The sequence below is a fragment of the Lepidochelys olivacea genome (genome assembly GCF_965140295.1).
Source record: "Lepidochelys olivacea isolate rLepOli2 genome assembly, chromosome: 7".
Taxonomy (NCBI): Eukaryota; Metazoa; Chordata; order Testudines; family Cheloniidae; genus Lepidochelys; species Lepidochelys olivacea.
The window spans coordinates 36,016,884-36,041,101 of record NC_140417.1 but is presented as its reverse complement, the minus strand read 5'-3'; the positions used below and the strand labels follow the sequence as shown (position 1 = coordinate 36,041,101).

The following is a 24,218-nucleotide window of genomic DNA, read 5'->3' as shown; positions in this document are numbered from 1 at the left end:
CAAGAGTTTGTAATGAATGGAGAGTAGGTGTAGATAGCTCATGTTTGGGCAATGATACAGTTTCATTTCTCCTAGCAGGAGCCGCGCCATGTCTACTGGTTTATATCAGCAATGAGCATTCTAATATATGTTCGAATTTACAGTTCTTTGCAAATAAAGTGCCAACTTTGGAAAAGTGCTGAGCACCTGTAACTCCCACAGAAATCAATTCTCAAGATATAAACATGGAGCAGATATCACCAATATTAGTTGTAAGTGAACATCAGCATGGTCTTAAGTAGAGATAATCCTAGAGAGAAAATGCCAGCTTGGAACATATCTGGATTTTGCAGCTTGCCCCAATAACTATTTAGATTGTAAGTCTTTGGGGGACAGAGATCATCTTTTTGTTCTGTGTTTGTACAGCACCCAGCACAGTGGGGTCCTGGTCTATGACTAGGGCCCCTAAGTGCTACAGTAATTATAATTATTGTCAATAATAATATTATAATGGATAAACTTCAGGCCATTTGAAACTGAGATCTGAATTTTGCAGTTTGGGTCCATCTTTAGACAAAAGACAGTTTTCCCTGTGATAAATTTGACCTAAAGTATATATTTCCCTTAAAGAAATGCATATTAATCTTGTATCAAAATTCTAGATATTTCCTTGAGAAATTCTACAGTGGCCAGAATGAACTAAATGACTTTGACAAGGAGTCATTCCTTGCCAGTTCTGATAATAGCTACAGTAAACAATATGAATGAAATGCATTTACAAGTTTATTTCACCTAGGTCAGCTTCTACTTTCAAGCTTGATCGGCTCTAAATTCTGTACGCAGGCCTGTCAAAATTAAATACCTTAAAGGGCTTTTGAGGCTCCAAAGGTCACCCAGCTACCTAACCAGGAGCCTTTAATAACAACTTCAGAGGAAATCTGCTTAAGAGTCTTTAAATAGTTCACTGATTCCAAAAATAGCCTACAGAGCAGTAAGTAGAGAGATCCGGAGATAATTTCATCTTTTTTGTGTTAAGGTATTTTCAGCATCTTTACGTATAGGCTATAATTTCCAAACTAAATTGCCTAAAATTACATAAAATCAGTGGCCTGGTTTTCACAATTCCCACAGAAGTCAGTGAGAACTGCCGGTGCTTGGCCCCACTGAAAAGTCAGATCACCCACAGAGTTGGTCTTTCTGGGTTAGAGCTGAAACTAGTCATTCTGCATTTCCCCTGCCAACACTGTCACTGTCATACAGGTAGAAGACCAGTGAGACCATCTCTACACTACAAACTGTGGTTGACGCGAGTTATGTTGGCATATACTGACACAGTTAGTATATCGCTCGTGTGTGTACATACTTGATTGCTTGCGCCAGCTCTTCACATGGTCACCAGGAGTGCTTGTGTTGATGCAAAGTGTGGTGCACAGTGAATAGATATTCCAGGGTACCATGAGCTGCCAAACAGCACAGTGCATTCAGGGATGTTTTTGCAGTTGTGGCATAGATATGAGCTGTATAGGGAACACTGGGAGCTAGGAGTCAAGTGCTCTTCAAGCAACTTGCTCCATCCCATAATGCCATCCCTATCCCATGATTTGTTGCCTTTTTTTTTTTTTTTTAAAGATTCCATGCAGCACAGTTCAGTGTCCACCGTCTCCGACAGAAGCCTGGAGCCCGCACAATTCTGTATGGTTTTCTTGAATGTTGAAAATACAGGATGCCTGATTCTCCAGTATTATTAGAGCCACAGGAAGAACCACAACAGTGGGAGACATGATGATTTGTCTGAGGACATATTGCTGAGGGACATAGGAAAAAACAGTTCATAGTCAGTGGTGGTGTTCACCGAGCAGCGTCAAATGGTGGAGTACCACGTCTGGGCCAGAGAAATGAGCACAGACTGGAGAGATTGCATCATAATGCAGGTTTGGGTCTAGCAGTAGTGGTTGCAGAACTTTCGGAAGTGAAAGGCCACATTCCTGGGTCTGTGTGCCAAGCTCACCCCAGCCCTCCAGCGCACACATAGCAGAATGACAGCTACATTGTTAGTTGAGAAGTGAATGGTGATCATGTGCTGGAAGTTTGCTGAATTGTTATCAGTCAGTAGGAAATTATTTTGGAGTTGGAAAATCCACAGTGTGGGCCATTATCATGTAAGCGCGTAGGGCCATTAATCGTGTCCTGTTACGCAAGACTGTGACTCTCAGCAATGTGCAGGACATAGTGAGTGGATTTGCAGCCAGGAGGTTCCTGAAGTGAGTGGGGTGATAGATGACACTGGCATGCGTATCTCTAATTTTGCACCAGCCCACTTTGCCACAAGGGCTGTTTTCCTATGATTATGCAAGTGTGGGTGGATCACCAGGAACACTTCACCAGTATCAGTGTGGGCTGGTCAGGGAATGTGCATGATGCTCACTTCTTTAAGAACACAGGGCTGATCAGAAAGCTGGAAACAGGGACCTATTTTCATGACCAGCAGATTACCATTGGCAATGTTGAAATGCCAAGAGAGATCCTGGGAGACCCAGCCTACCTCGTGCTCCCCTGGCTCATGAAGCCATACACTGGCCACTTGGACCGCACTAAGGAAAGATTCAGCTACAGACTCAACAGGTGCAGAATGATGGTTGAATGTGCTTTTGGTAGATTGAAGGGAAGCTGATGGTGTTTACTACAAGATTGCATCTCAGTCAGAAAACTATCCCAGTGGTTATAGCTGCCTATTATGTGCTGCGTAATGTACATGAGGCAAAGGGAGAAAAGTTGCCACTAGGGAGGATGATGGAGGCAGAGTGGCTCGCTGCTAAATTTGAACAGTCAGACACAAGGGCAATGACAAGAGCCCAGCATGGAGTGATGCATTTGTGGGAGGCTTTGAAAGGGCACTTTAATGGTCAGCCATATTAATGTACTGTGCTTGGCTGTGCTTTGGCCCTGAAGGTTTGTGGGCTGGTAGGAGCTGTGTCGTGCCTGGTGTGCATTTAGACATATAATACAATGAACCAAAGAATTATTGTGTTTTGCTGTACGTTTATAACCATTCCACTATCTTTCACTGAAACTATTCATTATACCCAAGGTTCTTTCCCCTGAATCAGGCTCGCCCAGGCTTGACTAGCAGGACTGGTTAGAGTGGCAGAATCTTGAATGTATCCTGACTCAGGGCATAGCTGGACCCTGTGCTGCATGTCCCTCCTCTTCCTCGCTATTCACAGCAGGGGTCTGTGACTCTGGCTCCACCAAGGTATCCAGGGTGACCTGCAGGGTGCAGGTGGGGTCTCTGCCAAATATGACATTCAGCTCATCAGAAAAGCAGCAGGTCTGTGGCTCAGCATCAGATCAACTGTTGGTCTCCCTGGCATAGCGTTATGCTTGTTGCAGTTCCTTCACTTTCACCCAGTACTGCTGCTGCTCCCTGTCATACCCCTTTGCCTGCATCCCCTGTACAATCTTTTTGTAAAAAGAAAAGGAGTACTTGTGGCACCTTAGAGACTAACCAATTTATTTGAGCATGAGCTTTCGTGAGCTACAGCTCACTTCATCGGATGCATACCGTGGATACTGCAGCAGACTTTATATACACACAGAGATCATGAAACAATACCTCCTCCCACCCCACTGTCCTGCTGGTAATAGCTTATCTAAAGTGATCATCAAGTTGGGCCATTTCCAGCACAAATCCAGGGGTGGAGGGTGAGAAAACCTGGATTTGTGCTGGAAATGGCCCAACTTGATGATCACTTTAGATAAGCTATTACCAGCAGGACAGTGGGGTGGGAGGAGGTATTGTTTCATGATCTCTGTGTGTATATAAAGTCTGCTGCAGTATCCACGGTATGCATCCGATGAAGTGAGCTGTAGCTCACGAAAGCTCATGCTCAAATAAATTGGTTAGTCTCTAAGGTGCCACAAGTACTCCTTTTCTTTTTGCGAATACAGACTAACACGGCTGTTACTCTGAAATCTTTTTGTAGATGTCCATTCTTCTACATCTGCTCCGCAGCTGGGCCTGAACAGCATCTTCTCCCACAGGCCCAGGAGATCCAGTACCTCCTGTCTCTTCCAGGCAGGAGTGTGTCTGGAAAGTGTTGCCATCATGGTCATTTGGGCAGCTGCACAAAATAAGGGAGAGCTGCTAGATGTGGTCTCCAAGCTGGGAAGTCAGCAAAAAGCATTTTAAAAATATATGCTGTATTTTAAGGAGTTTGGGGTCTCTGTGACCTCGGGCAGTGGAGTTCACAGTTACGACTAAAGCGGTCAGTTTTGGGCATTGTGAGACAGCTGCTGGAGGACTGTTAGGGCCAACATAGGTCACAGAATGTCTAGACTCACACTGCATCAGCCATGGCTCAATGCCATTTGGGGAGGTGGTTTTACTGCATCACCGTAATGGCGTGGTAGGAGACAAATCTGAGTGTAGGCACATGCATAAATTGGTCGATGCAAGGCAACTTAAATTGCTCTAACTTTGTAGTGTAGACCAGGCCTAAATCAACAGGCTGTCAGTTTTCAGCATAGCAGGAGGTTAATGTTGGGTTGTCCCAAGGATCTGTATTATGCTTGGTATTGAATGTATTCGTTATTATCTGGAAGAGAGGAGGCATGGGGAAGGGATAGAACAATGAGTTTGGCAACATCTGCAGATGACAAAATTATTTTGGGTACATCAGTATGAGGGGAGACTGTGAGAACTTCAGAGAAACAAAACTAAGCAAACGGGCATCATGATGGTTTCTGAAATTTAGTGTTTGACAAATGCAAAATAGTGCATATTAGAAGGAAACATCTAAACTTCTCCCACACAATGCTATGTTCTAAATTACATGTAATTAGGAAAAAGACCATCACTGTAGTCAGTTCAATGAAAAAGTCTGTTCAGTGCCTAGCAGAAATCAACATAGAAACTGTTATCATACATAAAGAACGGGATAGAAAATGCTTAGAATATTATAATACCATTAAAGAAAAGTTAATGGTGTACCCACCTCTGGAATTCTGTGTCTTAGTTCTGGTCATCCCATCTCTCATGAGAAAGAACAGAAATGGAACATGGTCTAGAGATGGGCAATGGAAATAATTAGCGGCATGGGAAGACTTCTGTATGAGAAGAGATAGTATATATGTTCATTTTTGAATACTTTGGCAATCCTGATAATACTGATTACCAAATGCAAAAGCAAGTGACCATACAGACCTGAAATTATACCTGAAATGTTATAAAGAAAAAAATGTGTTTACAATGAATAAATTGAGTTTGATTTTAAATTTAGTTTTGATGTAATTTCTACCCAAAGAAAGTATCACTGGCTAACAAGAAACTGAGCTATTAAAAGGAATCTGGAATAATGGCTGAATCTAAGATGAAGCCTTTTGTTTTCATACCCCTAAACAACTTTTTTTCAAAGGGATTTGCACTTAAGTTTCTAATTTTGGCCTATCTCTAATAACAATAGACCAAATTCTGTCGTTGACTTTCTCATGCAAGTTGCAATGATTTTGACTTTGGTGGGACTAACCTCATGAATTGGCCCAATATTAGCATAGCTTACAGCTTTAATGTTCCACCCAATGTCTGGAAAGCTCTTTGACTTCTTCAATTTAAAGGAGCCCTAGAAGTGCAAAGTTGCCTTATTTAAGTGAGTATCTGACAATTCATTGAGAAATAAAAGATGATTTCAAAGCTACTGTATAGCACGTGGAATCTCTTCGTGAATTACTTTGTCCATGTCTTATGTGCATTAACGTTGTAAATTAATTACAAGAATGCCAATCTTAGTTCTGTAACAATAAAATGAAATCTCACACAGAATCTCAGTGGAAACTATGTTGTACATAGGCCTGGTTTTGTGGAAATTTTTAGGTTGACGAAAAATTTGTTTTTCAGTTATTAGTTTTTATTTGACAAATATAGTCTCTTTGCTTATAATTCACTGTTCTAACAGCTCCCAGCCTTTGATTGTTAACTGTTATTTGAATAAAGATTTGTTATTTATTTGAATGTATGAGCCTCTGGGCCCAAATTAATTGACGTAACAGGCTGAAGGAAGAAAAAAAAGGAGTGAATTATTCAGTAACATTTGGCTTAATTACAATCAAACAACCCTTTCAAATTGAAAAAGTACTTGGTTAAAAGTGGAACACAAATGAGATTTTTCTTTATAAATAATTGAATATTCATCAGTGTTTTAACTTTAAAATTCCACCATTTAAAAAACAAAGACTAAAATATCCATATTGTAGTCTGCATAGCTTGAAATTTGCTTTATTTGATCCATTTCTGAACACATTCTTTTTGACTTTGTGTGGTTTTTTCCAGCACAGATCCTACACATATTTAACTTTATACACTGTGAGCAGTCTCATTAAATTGAGTGGCTTTTGTTAAAAAGATATGTTGTTTGGCTCCTTGTAGATTTTTTTTCTCCCCATTAGCATGTGTGAACCCAATCTTGCACTGAGCTATGTGCAACTTCAGGAATTAGCTGGGATGCAGAGCTCAGTGCAGGTTCCAGGCCTGTATTTTAAAATTGGTAAAATTTGCATAAGAATTTGAATACCATGCTATAGCTCAGTCTCCCACTCCACAATTCTAGATCTATTTCTAGTAAAGGATATATTTTAAATAAAACAACTCAGTAACGGATAAGATTTCCCTACAACTTAAAAACAGTCTTTAAAATAACAAAATTCTTTACTAGAGAGGTAAATTGGGTGAATCTTTTAACTTCTGTTGGTGAAAGAGATAAGCTTTTGAGCATCACAGCTCTTCTTCAGCACTATGGAGCTTGAAAGCTGTCTCTTTCACCAACAGAAGTTGGTCCAATAAAAGATATTACCTTACCCATCTTGTGTCTCTCATATCCTAGGACCAACATGGCTACATCAATGCTGCAAAAAACCCTTTATTAACATTTTTCCAATAATTTTCCAAATTCTTTTTTAAAAAATCATATAATTAAAATTCGAGGCACTGATCCTGCAAAGATTTATGTACATGACTAACTTTACACATTGTGAGTAGCTCAGTGAATTGCTGCATTCCACATCATATCCTTTACTAGAAGCAGAGCTAAGATTGTAAAGTGAAGCACCCTTGGGAGCCGGAGATATAGCTTGTTATTAGAAGGAATATGTAAATACTGTCAGTTTGCAATACAAGCTTCAATCCTATGCTGAGGTCTGCCTGGGCAGACGCCTGCACGTAGCTCATTGCAGAATCAGGGTTGCACAGGCTAATGAAAAAAACAATGCTGCAAGAGCCAAGCAAGGCATCTTTTAGCCAAGCAAGTCACCTTTTCGAAGATGGTATCTGAAACAAACGTACAACTTTATTTTTTTTAATGTTTCCCTTTTTTAAATTTAAAAAAGAATAGCTTTAATTTTTGTATAATATTTTTCTTGACCAAAAACAAAACACAAGCAGAAATAAGCTCAAGCCTTCATTATGAATCAGAAATAGGATCAAAAGCCCAAAGTAAAAAGGGCTACAATCAAAAGGATCATAAACCCAAATTAAAAAAAAATCCTTTGTAACTCTCCTTTAAGGGACGGGTAAAGTTCTTTTCTTTTTACATTGTGGGTTAACCCTCTAGGTTCCACTATTCAAGAGGACACTACAAAATAGATGAAAGACTGAAGGGGGGACCTGTGCTGTGGCCACTTTGCACTGGTTATGCCAAGGAAAAGTGGCTGCCAAGCCCCATCAGGGAAATACTCCGAATTCAGAGAGCTTCCCCTGTGAACACAGAGCCAGGACAGACAGCTTGAGACCACCCCTTGCAAGAGCCACTGGCACAGGAGGGATTCTAGGGGCAGCCTAAGGTAAGGAGGGACACGGTTAATGCATTCCTGTGCTTTGGGTTTCTCCAGCTGATAGGAGCCAGTGCAGCTGAGACACAAGCTAGGGATGTCCTTAGGGCTTTATTAATATGCACTGGAGCTGCACTGACAGATTTACAAAGGGATTTAGGTAGCTAAAGATGCAGATAAGGACCTAGTCAGGGCCAGATTAACTCTCCTGTGGGCCCGGTGCTATTAGATGTTGTCGGGCCCCTGTATACAAGCCTTTTTCCTGGGAGGGTGTTTGGTGCAGGAGGGGGCTGGGGCAGAGGAGTGGGGTGCAGGAGGGGGTGTGGGGTCTGGGAGGGAGTTTGGGTGCAGGAGGGGATTCTGACCTGGGGTAGGGGGTTGGGCTGCAGGAGGGGGATTCTGATCAGGGGGTTGGAGTGGAGATGCAGGCTCCAGCCAGGAGGTGCTTACCACAGGTGGCTCCTGGCCGGTGGCGCAGCAGGGGTCAGGCTGCCTGTCTGCATGCCATGGCCCCACGCCGCTCCCGGAAGCGGCTGGCTGCTAGCATGTATCTGCAGCCCCTGAGGGGAGGGGGGCAGCAGGTCTCTGTGCGATGCCTACGCCCACCAATGCCACCCCATAGCTCCCGTTGGCCGGCTCCCAACCAATGGGAGCTGCGGGGACAATGCTGGGGGTGGGGGCAGCGCAGTGAGCCACCTCCCCCACCCCTGCCAGGGGCCCCAGAGAGGTGCCAGCAGCCAGCCGCTTCCGGGAGTGGCATGTGGCCACGGCATGCAGGCAGCCTGCCTGAACACTCCTTTTAGCAGCTCAGAGATGGCTGCCTGTGATTTAATTTTGCGGGGCCTCCCTTGAGCCAGGACCCTGGGCTGCAGCCCCTAAAGCCCCTGCCTTAATCCAGCCCTGCACCTAGTGGGATTTTGAAAAGCACCTGGGTTAAGCACCTAACTTCCATTGACTTCAATGGGAATTAAGTGCCTAATTGGCACCTTTGTAAATCCCACTAGGCACCTATCTGCATCTTTAAGCACCTAAATACCTTTGCAAATTTGGCCTTCAGAAGTCACCAGCACAGGGATGAATTTGGGCCTAAAGGGCCTAGTCCTATCGACCTTACTCCGGTAAAACTCGAATCAAAGTTTCTAAGAGTTTAATTCCCACCTGTAATATCTACTTTAACATAGAGAGGCTGATTTATCGGTAAAGTGTTTGATGATTGCATAAAGTCTGTAAATTTAATAGAAAATCCAGCTGCAGACCTCTCACAGTTCAGCAGGCCAATCTGAATTGCAAACCTCTGAAATCTGGCTGTATGTATATAAGGAGCAGTCTCTGGATCTATTGAACTGGATACTCAACAAAGGGAGGCATCTCCAAAGTCTCATATTTGTATTGAAAGAACCACCTCCCTCCACCCAACACCAGCTCAGCGTGAGCATGCCAAGATAAGTGAAAGAATTAGCACAAAACAAATCCAAAACATATTGTACCATCCGGAAAGGACATAGATCTGAGAAAACATTAAACATAACTTAAGGCTGAAGCAGCTAGAATAACTTGTTCTCTTCAGACGCTGCAGTTTTGTAAACACTAGGGAGTTTGTTTGTAGTTACTTGTGATTTACATTTGTCAGCTAAATCAGAAATTTAAATACAAAATACAGCATACGGATTTGTGATGTCCTCAGGAGGATGCTGGGCTTGTCACAAATGAATGATTCTTTACGATGAGATAAAAATAATCTGTGACACAGTCTTGCTCCAATGTCATTCAGGTTATATTTATTTATTTATTTATTTAGATTTATTAAAAAATTAAAGTGGGTGCTTATCCAAAACCTCAGTCACCTCTTCACAAGAACAAAATATATTGCAAGGTGCATCTGTTTGCCTGGGCTGTTGTGGAAGGTAGGCTTTGGTGTGGGTCAGCTTTGTTTGGTGGGAGGGGGAATTTGGGTTTTTTTATGTTTCGTAACGGGGTTAGGCTGCTGAATGGAAACTGCTCTCGTTTTGAACTGGTGTCTAAATAATAAATAAATAGCATCTTACCCCATGACAGCCACCAAAACTTCAACCCCTTAAAAAAACCACACACACACATCTGCCAGCATTAAGATTACCTGTGCCTCTGGGGAATTAAACTGTAAAGTTCTAGCAACTCTCTGCTCAGCATTTGTGAGCTGCAATTTTTCAAAGGTTTATAACTCGGTCAAATTTTGGTGGATTTTCACAGGGAGGGCATTTCAAGTCAGTGCTCCAAAGCATGGGGGGGCAGTAGAGCTTTTAAAAGGAAAGAGGGCCAGAATTTTGTAACATGGGCAAAATGACATTTTTCATTAGTGTCATTCCTAGAAGCAGCTGACCTGTTTTGGCTGGCATTAAATATACAGAGATATAGATTTAGAAAATTCTTCTGCCTGAGGCAAACATCTGTCATGGAAAATTTAATCCCAAATGGTTAGTTTGGCAGAGTTATAAGCAACTGAAAACAGAGTCTTACAATGGGAAGTGTCGGGCAATCTTAATAATAGGTGGTGCTACCAGCTCTGCCTAAAATACATATAAGATAGTGAGAGCATTATCTGTTCGCTTCTCAGCATTGTTAAAAATATGGAAGCTGAATTGTAAAGCAGAAAACTCCTAAGTTGCTGTTTCTCACACACTGCCCGCAACCTACAATGTACAAATACAGCCTCAGATATTTGAACGTAAAAAGCTCAGGGGGGAGGGTGTTGTTGTTTTTACAACTGAAAATCTAGGCTCAGTGTTCTCTGCTGCCTCACTTGGGAGGCGGGAGAGCTGCAGCTCAGGTTACACAATTGTGTGGTGTTATTGGTAAGGCCCCGTGGGTTTCATGTTTTGGTTGGTTGGTTGGGGTTTTTTTTAACAAAATCATGGAAGTGTCAAGGGTAGGTGTTAGGGTGACCAGACAGCAAGTGCGAAAAATCGGGACTGTCCCTGTAAAATCGGGACTGTCCCTGTAAAATCGGGACATCTGGTCGCCCTAGCAGGTGTTGGAACTTCACAGGATCTGCCCAGCCCCCGAGTCCACTCCCTGAACTCCTGTGATTTTTCCCTGCAGCGGGGAGGTGAAAGCTGGTATCCCAGTTTCCACCGCCCTGCTGCGGTTGTGGCTGCTCATGGGGTTTTAGTGAGCCAGTCACATATCTGAGTGCGGGGTGGATAGGTGGTGAGCCAGTCCCATCTCGGGAAGTAGGAGGTGACTGAAGGCAGGAGCGTGTCGGGGTGTCTCACCACGTGGGGTCTGGCTACCACTCCTGCTTCCTGACTGGCCAGCCCATAGGGAGAGTGGGGTGGCACTAACAATATACAGCAATTAGGAGCCCCAGGCTGGCCCACCCGCAGCTTCTCCAGGCAGGCCCAGGGGAGACACCCCAGAAGCTGAGACTGTAATCTGCTGTTTGGAACATGAGCAGGTGTATGAGGGGGCCCTGCCCTGGCAGGGGGAACAGGGTGAGACCAGGATCCAGCCCCCTACTGGGCAGGGCCCCCTTCACCCTCCTGACCCTCTGCTGGGCAGGGTCCCCTTGCAGACATGCTCGTGCTCCAAGCAGTGGATCCCACACTCAGTTCCTGAGGTGTCTTCCCTGGACCTGCCAGGGTCTGCTGTGGGGTGGACTGGGGCAGGTTTCCTAATTGCTATGCATTGTCAATGCTGCCCCTCTCGCAGCTGGCCGGCCAGACAGGAAGCAATAGTAGCGGGCTGGGCCAGATGGCTAGCACCATGTGGTGAGATGCCATCCCTCACTCCTTGCAAGCTGCCAAATTAGCTCAATAAATCAATTTTTCCAACAGTGTGTGTGAGAGGGCAGAAGTGGGCATTTCTGCTTCTTCCTCTCCGCTGTCAGAAAAAACAGTGTTGTGCTTATTTCTTATTTCAGTCTGTGAAATTGTGATTTACTCATGGCCTTAGTCATGGTACAGGTCTTCCAAGGTCCTCAAGCAAAGCCTGCGAAGTGAGCAAATAATATTTAAAGTGCCAAAATCAATAAGTTGCCGTATCCTTCCCCCATCACAGTGGAGCGGCTGAGTTGGTCAGATTGGTAGGGGATAGACAGTCCCTGGGGTCCTGATGGGTAGTTGAGGATGGGAGATTTCTACATTGTTTCCTTTATGCTGGCCAGCAGGGAGGTCACCCGCTGCCCCCCTTTCCTTTCATCCTCATATGCATGGAAGGGGGGTTATTTAGGTCTGTGTCTCCCTGAGTAAGTGTGTGATTGGCCAGTATGAGGTTGGGGGGGGGGGTCCTTGGGAGATGATTGGTGCCTGTATCAGTCCCCTCTGAAGATAAAGGGTCCCTTCTGAGACCAGGAGGCTGTTTGGCTCCCACAGAGTTGCACCCACCCATCTTGCTCTTACTGTGGATAGTTCCCTGGGTGGATCTCCAGATATGCTATGGGCTTAGCCAGAGTGCCTTTTTTAGGGGGTGAGAAGGGAATTTACCTCTGGACAAGATAGGCCCATGTTAGGTTGTGTTTTATACCTTCCACACAGCAGCCCGGAGGCCTGGTTGGTTATTTAGGATTGCTAAAAGGAACAAACAAACCAATATACTTCTCAAAACCTTTGTCTCAGTTTGTGTCTGGCATCCAGTGCAGATAGAATAAGTGGGTGACTAACCCATGGGGTGAACCTGAGCATGGGATGTGGGAGGGAGTGGCACTAAGTCTGATTGATTTGGAACAAGTCTAGGGGTCTTGTGCAGACTGAGTCAATCTCATGGGCCACCCGGCAACTGGGCTTGATCCATCTCCACTGTCACAGACAGCGTAAGCTGCATTAGTGGAAGAAGCTGCATGGAAGAGAATTAGGCTAGGGAGAGAGTAGGCAGTATCTGCATAGGCAGCTTGCTGTTGAGCACCCATAGGAGCCCATTGGTGGAAACTGCCTGGAAAATGCTCTGCATCAGCATATGTCTGGGTATACCACATTTGGTATGGTCCTGGCCTGCCCCAGTTCACATAGCAAGGTTGGGGTTGTAGACACTTGGTGTCACTGCAGCCTTCCCACCTGCTGGACTTCTTAGCAGCATCCTGGGTTTCTGCATTCTGCATCCTAGGTTTCTGTGCCACCAGCTAGCACAGCCAAAGGATGAGTTGATTCTACTGTGTCTAAGAACCACTGTGACAGTAGCACCGGAGGAGAATAAAGTGTATATTCCAGTCTGATTTGGCAGCCCTTTGTCACAGTGAAATTAATCCTTTATAGGGTAAGAACAAATTAATGGTTAACTCTGAGACAGAAGTAGATACTGTCATCACTGCCGTGCGGATCAGAGAGAAGAAGCCAGGTGGGGAAGAGAAACGGAAGCCTATGCTACACAGAGGGTCGCAGGCAAGGAGCTGAACTTTATTACCAACTCGTATTTTTCAGCTTTCCTGTAGGTGACAGAGCTAAGTCATCAATCCCCTGCTGATACCTTAAAACACCACAGGCCACCAATCAAGATGATGTAAGCTGCAATTAAACCAGTGTTAATACAAGAATTGCTGTAATCACTGTAACTAAATGTGTGGGTGCTAATTGCTGGTCATTGACGTACTTCAGTTGATGAGCAGCCTATTAACCTCAGAAATGCAGAATGTGTATTACTTTCATGTTCTGTGATCAGCACGTGTCTTTGTTAAAATAATTTCCTGTGGAATAAAAATGAAGATGAAATGAGCAGTTCCTTCCTCTGAGCAATAAGAAAGATTTTGCTGGGATATTTGGAAAACGTGTGGGTTTTTATTTATTTATTTAATGATGTTCAGATTGATCATAATGTGGAGAGGGGGAATTTCCCTGTCTCTAGTGAATTTCCATTCCCCTGCCTGGGCAGTGCAAAAGCCTCCACTGCATATATTTTGACTTTGGATTGCATGAGAATGCACCAAATCTAAGTCTTCATGAGACTCTCATCACTGTAGTATTTGAGTCCTTTACAAACATTAACACATTTATCCTCACAGTGCCCCTATGAGGTTTCATTTTACTGATCATAGAATATCAGGGTTGGAAGGGACCTCAGGAGGTCATCTAGTCCAACCCCCTGCTCAATGCAGGACCAATCCCCAAATTTTGCCCCAGATCCCTAAATGGCCCCCTCAAGGATTGAACTCACAACCCTGGGTTTAGCAGGCCAATGCTCAAACCACTGAGCCATCCCTCCCCCCTGAGGAACAGAGGCATAGAGATCACAGCCCAGATCCTGGTGTGTAGTATGAACAGTTTGTTCTGTAGTGTGGGTTGATTCTGGAATTAAAGCAGTGTACAGGGATATAGTAGCTACTACACCAGCGCCCCTCCCTATTACTGTGGTTTCTGTATGCATTTCTGATCCCTAGCTTCCCTAACAGCCTCTTGGGTGCATCTCATGTAACTTGTAGCTATCACTCAAGAATTGTCCTGTCTACTCCAGCCAAAGACTGCAAGCAGGATGCCGAAACCTCATGGTCAGTAGTATCAAAGTACACTTATAAAAAGGCTGCCAAGTACGATTCAAGAATGCAATTCTGAAATATTCTTAAGGTGTTCCACTTTTTTCACCACAATGGGCGTGGTCCTCAGGCTCTTTAAGTACTGAAACTCTGTAGTATTCTCGTACAAAAGCAGGCCCCATGAAAGAAACTCTATACAAGATATTGCATATCCTAGAAAGTTTGGTGTAACAGCTGCAACCATGTTAGCATAGTTGACTCTCTCAATCATACTTTTGTCACCTCTATAGTTTAATGGGCTAACCTCTGAAGCTATAATTGGTGCATTTACTTAGCAGAACTGGTTGTAGGGAGCCACTGACTACACTGGCTACCTAGTTGTTTTGAGGTTCAATTCAAAGTATTGATATTAATCTATAATGCCTCATATGAATTAAATTCCAGTTACCTGAGAGCTGACCTCTTCCCAAGCTGTTCCATGACAGCTGAGATCAGCTGAGATGTTCAAGCTAACAATGCCTAGATTAAAATGTGTGTGGGCTGCTGATAGGGAAATTCAACTGGAATGCTCTTGATTCTGGAATTAATTTCCTTTACTGGTCTGAAACACTCAAGAGTGGTGACTTTTAGCACATGGCGTGAACCCCATCTGTTTACACAGGCTTTTGCCAAATGGAATGTGATATATTGCTGTAAAATCATGGGCTAGTTTCTTTATTTATGTTGACTGCTCAACTAAATGTTGATATTGTTTCTGCATAAATAGCTGTACATCTCCCTGAGTTATTCTGAAGGGTGCATTTTTATAAATCTAAAAATAAGTTCATAACAAAATATTCAATAAATGGTGAATGGATTTGCAAATATTTCATGTGTGTACTTTGAGTGGTTGTGTTCGCTTTCATCAGCACTTCATATTCTTTCCTGAATCAGTTATTTTTCTTATTTCAGTTGCAAATGTTATCTGAGACGCTGGTAGTAGAAAATTCATGCACCTCAATGTTCTTTTTGTATTGGGTTTTGATCTATTAAATCAATAAAGTAATTGCTATGTATAATTCTGCCTTATACTTTACAACCATATAGGCTTAATATGTTACATCTACATTTCAGGTAGGATTCTTACATTGGTTTGAAATGTATGAGCCATGTCCTCCCCAACATAAGCTTGAGTGTCCTCAGACCACTGACAGTAATCTTTTAAGGGATGTAGTATCCCTTCTAGAGAATGTTGTACTGCATAGAAATGTGTTATGTGTACATAGACATCTTTCCAGTGGTTCATGTTAATCTTTTCTCAGAAAACTTTTGGGTTAAACATTTGAATATCTCTTTCCCCACAGTTTGATACAACTGGGGTTCTACTAAACCACTTCTTGGTGGTGCTGGAAGTGCACTGTAAAAGTTCACTTCCTTTTATTTTTTCAAAGATTTGATCAAAGGGAATGATGTATGTTAATTCCTTCTGAATAAGAAATGCATCTGAAGCTATACGGAAAAAGGGAATTTTGGAATATGGAATTTAATCCTTATCTTTTAGATTAAGAAAGGGTAGTCCTTTTTGAATATTTTACCAAAATTTTACCACATTTTCGATACCTGCTGTATACCAATCACCTGAGTTTTAATATATAGAGTTGGAAGTTATAGGAAGCTATTTTACATAGGAGACAGAAGTTGTATTTTACTTAATTCATCAGCTTTTTCCTATTCTGTATGCATAACAAAAGAATTACATAGCTCACCATTAGCAAAGGCACTATGAGGTAAGAGTGGAGAAAATTTCAGTGTAACTGAGTTTATCTGACTGTGTATTATTGTTTGCATTTTCTCATGTCTGAAAATTTAAAAAAACGTACACACTGTATATGATGTCTTTCATTCTGATGAATACCAAAGTGCTTCATATACTGCAGTATCCCACTGTGACTGATACTGGTTTTCCCTAAGAAACATATATAAATTTCTAAATAGGTTTGACCGTGTATATCTATGTGAAGACAGATAAATCAGAGGTTACACATATGTGTGTGTACTTGTGTGTACTTATTTTGTCTTATTAAACTCATTTCATTTCCCTTCTTTGCATACCACTGCCCCATTAACTAGCTAGTCATGCTTGTAAAGTGACTTGCAAATTAACACTTGATTTGAAAACTTGTGCTCATTTGGAAAGAATTTCATTCCACTAGAAGCAATTTTAGCTGTCTCACTTTCAACAGAGATTTACAGTGTAAAGCAGTGAATCAAATCTTATGACTCTGTCTTCATGAGATGGTCTCCTTAGGGCCTTTAGCAGAGACTTAATCTTAGGGAATCTAAAATGGCTATAGTTCTATTTTAGATAAACCATAGCTGAAATTTGTATATTCTAAAATTTGTTGAAATAGTGTAGTTTTCAAAAGAAGAATGAGGTCTAACCTGAAGCCATAAAATGGTAGTTAGTGCTATCAGGCTGTATTGTTTTAAAAATAGAGAATTTCAGACTAGATGAATGTCAACAAGGGAGGCAGATATAGGGTACTTGTAAGTAAAGATGAGACTATGAGAAGAGTAATGATGTCTTTGAGAAGCATCCAAACTATGCATTTCCAGCAGCTGTGTGCAATACTAAGGTATGAAATCTAGAGCAGCTTCTGAGCTATATAAAACAGATCTTTTTCTGCCCTGCTGGATTATAGAAATCAATAATTTTACATTTTCTACACACCATGGAAATAGATTTCTGATCTCAATCATGTCACCACATAATAGATAAAAGCTTTCAGGATCAAAGAGATTAAAGTAGCATGGTTTTCCAAGATGTTGCTCACTAAAAGCTTAATTAAAGCTTCTTTGGAAATTCATGTAATGATGTGCTATGAAAAAGTTTACAGAAAAAATATCCTATACTTTGTCTTATGTTTATGTTTTCTTTATTAATGATCTGGATGATGGGATGGATTGTACCCTCAGCAAATTTGCAGATGACACTAAGCTGGAGGGAGCGGTAGATATACTGGAGAGTAGGGATAGGGTCCAGAGTGATTTAGACAAATTGGAGGATTGGGCCAAAAGAAATCTGATGAGGTTCAACAAGGACAAGTGCAGAGTCCTGCACTTAGGACGGAAGAATCCCATGCACCGCTACAGGCTGGGGATCGACTGGCTAAGCAGCAGTTCTGCAGAAAAGGACCTGGGGATTACAGTGGATGAGAAGCTGGATATGCGTCAGCAGTGTGCCTTTGTTACCAAGGAGGCTAACAGCATATTGGGCTGCATTAGTAGGAGCATTGCCAGCAGATAGAGGGAAGTGATTATTCCCCTCTATTCAGCACTGGTGAGACTACATCTGGAGTATTGTGTCCAGTTTTGGGCCCCCCACTACAGAAAGGATGTGGACAAATTGGAGAGAGTCCAGTGGAGAGCAATGAAAATGATCAGGGAGCTGGGGAACATGACTTACGAGGAGAGGCTGAGGGAACTGGGCTTGTTTAGTCTGCAGAAGAGAAGAGCGAGGGGGGATTTGATAGCAGCCTTCAACTACCTGAAGGGGGATTCCAAAGAGGATGGAGCTCGGCTGCTCTCAGTGGTGGCAGATGACAGAACAAGGAGCAATGGTCTCAAGTTGCAGTGCGGGAGCTCTAGGTTGGAATATTAGGAAACACTGTTTCACTGGGAGGGTGGTGGAATCTCCATCCTTAGAGGTTTTTAAGGCCCGGCTTGACAAAGCCCTGGCTGGGATGATTTAGTTGATGTTGGACCTGCTTTGAGCAGGGGGTTGGACTCGATGAGCTCCTGAGGTCTCTTCCAACGCTAATCTTCTATGATTCTATTGTAATCTAAAAATCCATTGCTTTCTTCATATTTCCTTAAAATGTATTTTATCCCTCATATTACTTATAGCATATTTCTTTACTCTACAGATGTTTCATCTGTTTTATATGTAAAAATCTGATACCAGAATCTAGATTTATGATAATTTTACAATAAATTCCCTTTGATAGAGCTCAAGGACACAACTCATGAGCCTGTGAAAGTTTCTTACATGTCATAATTTAAAAAAAAGGGGGCCATTCCCAAATATTCCACGCAAAGATCTGAAGAGCACCTTCCTCTGTGTCCATAGGAAAAGGAATGAGGCTTTGCAGCGAACTAGGTCCCCTTCCTATATAGAGGAGATCTGCACCTGTTTCAGGGGCATGATAAAGTCTATTGAAGTCACTCCATTTCCATTTTTTGTACTGCAATCTGGTAGTGTTTGTGACATATATGGCAATTTCCTGCAATATCCTGGACAAACCTTACTGAATTATGTTTAAGTATCTTAGGAGTTCATGTATTAAAAAGGGAAATGTTTATGTTTTATGTGGAATTGTATGTAACTTATTTAAGGGGAAGACATGGCTAGTGTAAACCCCATGAAATGCTATGAACTCTTTAATAACACTTTTTAAATGTTATGTTAGGACTTTTTTAAACAATGGGCTAGACAAGAATGAACTTTTGGTTGAGTGGATTTCCTAGGGAATGCAAATTTCCATTTCTAGACCCAACCTTTTGAAACCACACCCTGAGGAGAAACCCACTGTCTATGATGGGGGTTCTCAAACTTCATTGCTCTGTGACCCGCTTCTGACAATAAAAATTACTACACAACTGCAGGAGTGGGAACTGAAGCCTAAGCCCGCCCAAGCCCCACTACCCTGGGTGGAGGGGGCCGAAGCCTGAGCCTGCCAAGCCCCACCGCCCGGGGTGTGGGGGTCAAAGGCCAAGCCCTGCTGCCCTGAGTGGGGCGGGAGGGGCAAAGCCCAAGGGCTTTGGCCCCAAGTGGGGGGCTTGTAACCTGAGCCCCGCTACACAGGGCTTAAGCCGTCGGGCTTGGGCTCTGGCTCTGGGCTCAGGCTTTGGCCCTGGGCCCCAGCAAGTCTAATGCCATCCTTGGTGACCCTATTAAAATGGGGTCTCAACCCCCTGTGGGGTCCCGACCCACAGTTTGAGAACTGCTGGTCTATGAATTACCTATTCCCAGATCATGTATTAAAATGGTCTCAAGTTGCAGTGGGGGAGGTTTAGATTGGATATTAGGAAAAACTTTTTCACTAAGAGGGTGGTGAAACACTGGAATGCGTTACCTAGGGAGGTGGTAGAATCTCCTTCCTTAGAGGTTTTTAAGGTCAGGCTTGACAAAGCCCTGGCTGGGATGATTTAACTGGGAATTGGTCCTGCTTCGAGCAGGGGGTTGGACTAGATGACCTTCAGGGGTCCCTTCCAACCCTGATATTCTATGATTCTATGATCAAAGATCTAGCCTGCATAAAAGAGGGACTAAACTTCTCATGAGCATTCTTGTTCTGAGCAAAAGGTGTTATGAACTTGTAACCAAGAAAAACACCTACATGTGGTTTGAAGGACTATTCACAGGCCAGAGCTCGTTAGAGTTAGGGTGATCTCTCTGGTAAACTAATTAGCACGTTTGTAGGTTCTTTTATTGTTTACAGTATGTTTTCTCTGTAATGTATTTACCTTTAGAATAAATATGCTTGCCCAGAAAGGGCTGTGTTGTAACTTAACTATGGGTAATTATACTGTTTATAGCCGCTGAGGAGAAGGCAAAGCAGGCCTGCTTAGGCAGTCTGACTTGCTGGGGAATTCAGTGTTGTCAGGGAATTGTGCAGCCTGGAATTACCTAGGTCAGGAGGAAGAGAGATGAGTGTCTCTGCCCACTTGGGCAAACTGATCCCACTGAAGGAAACCATCAAGGGCTTCCAGGAGATCCTGGCAGATGCCTACAACCACCTGCCGGAACAGGCCTTCTACATGGTGGGCCCCATCAAGGAGGCTGTGGCGAAGGCAGACAAGCTGGCCGAAGAGCACTCGTGAGCAACTGGCTCCATCATGCCTCTCCCCCATCACATCCCCACCCAGCTCCCCAGGGCCTGAGCTGGAAGTCATGTCGTGTCTGCAGGGTATATTTAAAGTTTCCAATAAAATATCTGTTTAAAACATGGTGGGGGGAGTTACAGCTGGGGAGGTGGAAGCCTTACAGTAGATGCCCTTGCTGGACCATGGAGGGGATGTACAGGTGCAGTTACTCTGAACTGTGACAGTGTTATTTAGTGTTTAAAGAATGAAATTGGAAACCGTGACTCCTAGGTTCTGTTCCTGGATCTGCCACAGACTTGCTTGCTGTGTGACTTCGATAACACACTTGACTGCTCTCTCACTTGGTTCTCTCATGTAAAATGAGTGTTTCAGTGCTTACCGAGTGTACCTCCCAGCTCTGCTATGGAATTTTGATGCATGAATATAAGGTGCTGTATCCAGTAAGTGCTGATTAATCCAACGGTCATTTCTGACAGTGGATTCCTAATGCAAGCATGTTACTTGGAGGCTGACAGGTAAACCATTTACTCTAATTCTAGAAGGCCTAACCACCAAGAACAGTTTCATATTTTCATACTGTCACTAAACTGAAGGTTGGACTGATGGGAGGCTATGGTATGAATGAGGGGAAGGGGGCAAAAAAAAAAAAAACTTGGAAAGCAAAGGTGAGAAAAAAATCTAAAGAAATCAGGGCAGATGCAGGAAGTTTTTTGTGTTTTGTATACATTTGGGAGACATTCAAAGTAACAGAATTTAGGCAAATTCCAGCTCGAAAAGAGATAATGGGTGAAAATAATTACACAATTGCAACAATTCTTAATTTGGCACTGCTATGAGATTGCCCAGTTGCTTCAAAATACATTTGTGGGCTGTTGGGAAGGTGACACAGAAGAATAGTTTTTAGCAGGGGTTAGTGCTTATGAGATACATAGTTCCAAATGTCAGAAGGCTATGGAATTTGCCATAACAGATCAACCACTGTCTCAGACAGTCACCTGGATATTTCAGATGAAGTTGAAACTCCTCTTAATGCACCTACCTGAAAACTGAAAATCCAGGGATCCACACTTCAAAACTATGAGAGTTTGAGAGGCTGATGAAGGTTTCTCATAGAACTCATTATGCTTTCAAAAGCATGTTGTCTCCCAAGGAAGATTTTGGTCTTCCAACACTATTGTTATTGAAGTAGTACTGATATTATTATATCCTATTATAATTTGGAGGTTGGATAGATAGAGTGAATGGATTTGATATTGGCAGAGCCATCCTTATATTTTTGGGAGGTCATAACTTATGCTATCATGTACAATGCATAGTTTTAGTCATATTTTCTCTATCTGCAGGAGCAAGAAGATTGTTTTTGATGGTTGTGATGGGGTGGGACTCACCATTGCAGCACCCCCTGCTGGATGTCCGAGGGATCATCTTTGCTAGCCAGTGTGCCCTCTTCTGGTGGCATCTTGCCACCACCACTTCTGCTCCAGGGACCCACATCACTCCCAGGACCGCGGTGTCCTCTTCATGACACAGCCCTCTGCCTGTACTGCACTCTGGGCTCCCCGCTTCCAAGGGAATGTCACAGTCCCTTAATCCAGCCATTTCCTCAGTGGCGAGTGGGGGTACCCAGGCCCATCTACTAATCTGGGCCCAGGGACCCTGTAGATGGCCGCTGCTTGCAGCACCCCCTCTGACTCCTCAGGAGATTTCCCTGGGCCACTTCCTCACAGCCCCAGAATCCTCTTTGTCCTTGCCTCAGGGCCTCAGCCTGCAAATCCCTGCAGCCCACCAGGAGCTGCCTTTAGGTCCCTGGGTCTCTCCCTGCAGAACTGCTCTGTCCAGGGTGCTTGCTACCTTAAGCCTGCAAGAGAACTAGTCCACCTCCCTCCACAGGCTCCAGGGAATAACTGAGACTGCTCTGCTCTGAGTCTCCAGCCCTTCTTATATGGGCCAGCCCAGCCCTGATTGGCTGCTCCTCACAGCCCCTCTCTGATTGGCCACCTCCTGCTCAGTCTCCCAAGGGCTCTATTAAACCCTTAGAGCCCAGTGTGGGGTAGTCATACTATCACAATGGTATTTCACATCATGCAAGTGAATCTGTGCAAATAGAACCCTGTGCTTATACAAAGCCCCCTTGAAGTCAATAGATGAAGTCAAGACATATAATCTGAAATGGCTATGATGGGGTTCCATGCAAACACAGGAGTATGCCTACATTGGCAATGTTGGGCTCTTAAGTGAGCAAAATAATTTCTCTCTGGAAGTGAGATGTTCCTTCTAATGTGCCTTTTGTGATTTACAGTATGAAATTAGTGATTTCCTAGATGACTGACTTGAAAGCATGTTTACCTGACCAAACCTTGAGAGTCGACAGGCTGATGGTTATTGATGACAACCATGATATATGCCTGTGCCTTCAAGTACATTGTAATTAATGAAGTCCTTTACCATGTTTTACTTGTGTGATCCAAAACTATTCAACTTGCACTGTCTCAAGAGAAGCAGAACTGAATGGATGGTAGAGACATCAGTTTCACAGATTACATCAGAATACGGTGCAAGTTGGGTTGCAATCCACCTATTTGCTTATTTTTAGCATGTATCTGGCACCCTCCTTCCTGAAGGATCCCAAAGTGCTTTACAGACAGTGCTGTTATTCGTGATGTTTCTATTTCTAAGTATATACAGTTCTCCTATAGACAGGAGACATAGATTGCAAAAAGTAAAGGAGTACTTGTGGCACCTTAGAGACTAACCAATTTATTTGAGCATAAGCTTTCGTGAGCTACAGCTCACTTCATCGGATGCATACTGTGGAAAGTATAGAAGATCTTTGTATACACACAAAACATGAAAAAATGGGTGTTTACCACTACAAAAGGTTTTCTCTCCTTTTCTTTTTGCGAATACAGACTAACACGGCTGTTACTCTGAAACCTGAGACCTAGATTATGTCCCAGCTCTGTCTCTGATTTACTTATTAGTTTAATTTATTTGTGGCTCACTTTCCTTATTTGTAAACAGGGATTATACTTACCTTCCTTTGTAGTTTCCCAATTCTCTTGTCTTGAAAATTCTATTTAGAGAGGAATACTGAAGCATGGAGGAAATCCAAAAGTCCATTGTCTGTGATCCTTGCATAGTCCATTTCCTATGGATATATTTTTGGGCTACTTAAAGAGTAAGCTATTCCCTTTATACATGAAAAGAACAGATTACAGTTTAGGCCCCAATCCTGCAAACACTTACATGTGATTATTATACTACCATGAGTAGTCTCATTGACTTCAACGGGGCTACTCATGGTAGTAAAATTGACATGTGCATAAGTGTTTGAGGCTTTAGATTGTATGTAAGCTCTTTAGAGCAGGGGACCATATTTTGTGCAGTGTGGGCTTGTACAGTGCCTAGCACAATGGGGCCTGGTCCATGAATGGGACTCCTAGGCACAACTGCAATACAAATAATACATAATCACAAAATTCCTAAGGTATAAATACATATTGAAATGTAGAGAATTATTAACGTCATTGCAAAACTTCCTAACCGAGGAGTTTGTTAAACAGTGTATGTCTTTTTTAAGTTAAATGTATTTATTGACCACCTCTCATACCCTGGCTGATGCTAAAAAGCACCAACTTCCAGCAAGTAAGACCAGTTATGAAACTGCATCTTCATGGAGGGTTCTGTTCTTAGAGTGGTTCAAAAGAGCCCCCTCCCCCACCATCTCTATGTAGTGTTAGAAATGCCACTGTTATAGCCACAAATGATAGACCAAAAGAAGACGGAACCGTTGGCAGGACCTCTCTATGCTATCAGCTCTGCTGGTGGATAATCCTAGGGATTTAAAAAAAAACAAAACAAAAAACTATGCAAACCACTGTGGAGTGGAGCAGAGCAGAAGGAAAAATTAAAACAAAACCAATGAATTTCAGAGCTAAACAGAAGTTGTGGGAGATATTCCTTCACCGGGTAACTTTTTGGAAAAAGCTGGGAACTAAGTAAAACTCTCATCTTTGAGAAGTGTGGAAGGTGTCTGTGTAAAGATGTAGTTCAGATGAGCATGATTAACGGCAAATAGTATATGGGGAAAACACATACAGAATTCAATAAATAAAGAAAT

At 42.9% G+C, this 24,218-nt stretch overlaps 1 long non-coding RNA gene across 2 annotated transcripts; it reads right to left on the bottom strand.

The window, feature by feature from the left end:
• Positions 1–653: 653 nt before the first annotated feature.
• On the bottom strand, positions 654–8,357 carry LOC311523579. Of its 2 annotated transcripts, none has more exons than XR_014712369.1 (3): positions 8,248–8,357; positions 4,974–5,042; positions 654–1,784 (listed from the first exon to the last, which is right to left on the bottom strand). It is a non-coding gene; the product is annotated as an uncharacterized lncRNA (long non-coding RNA). The 2 variants fall into 2 exon arrangements; XR_014712370.1 differs by lacking the exon at positions 654–1,784 and adding an exon at positions 3,868–4,100.
• Between the last annotated feature and the right edge of the window lie 15,861 nt (positions 8,358–24,218).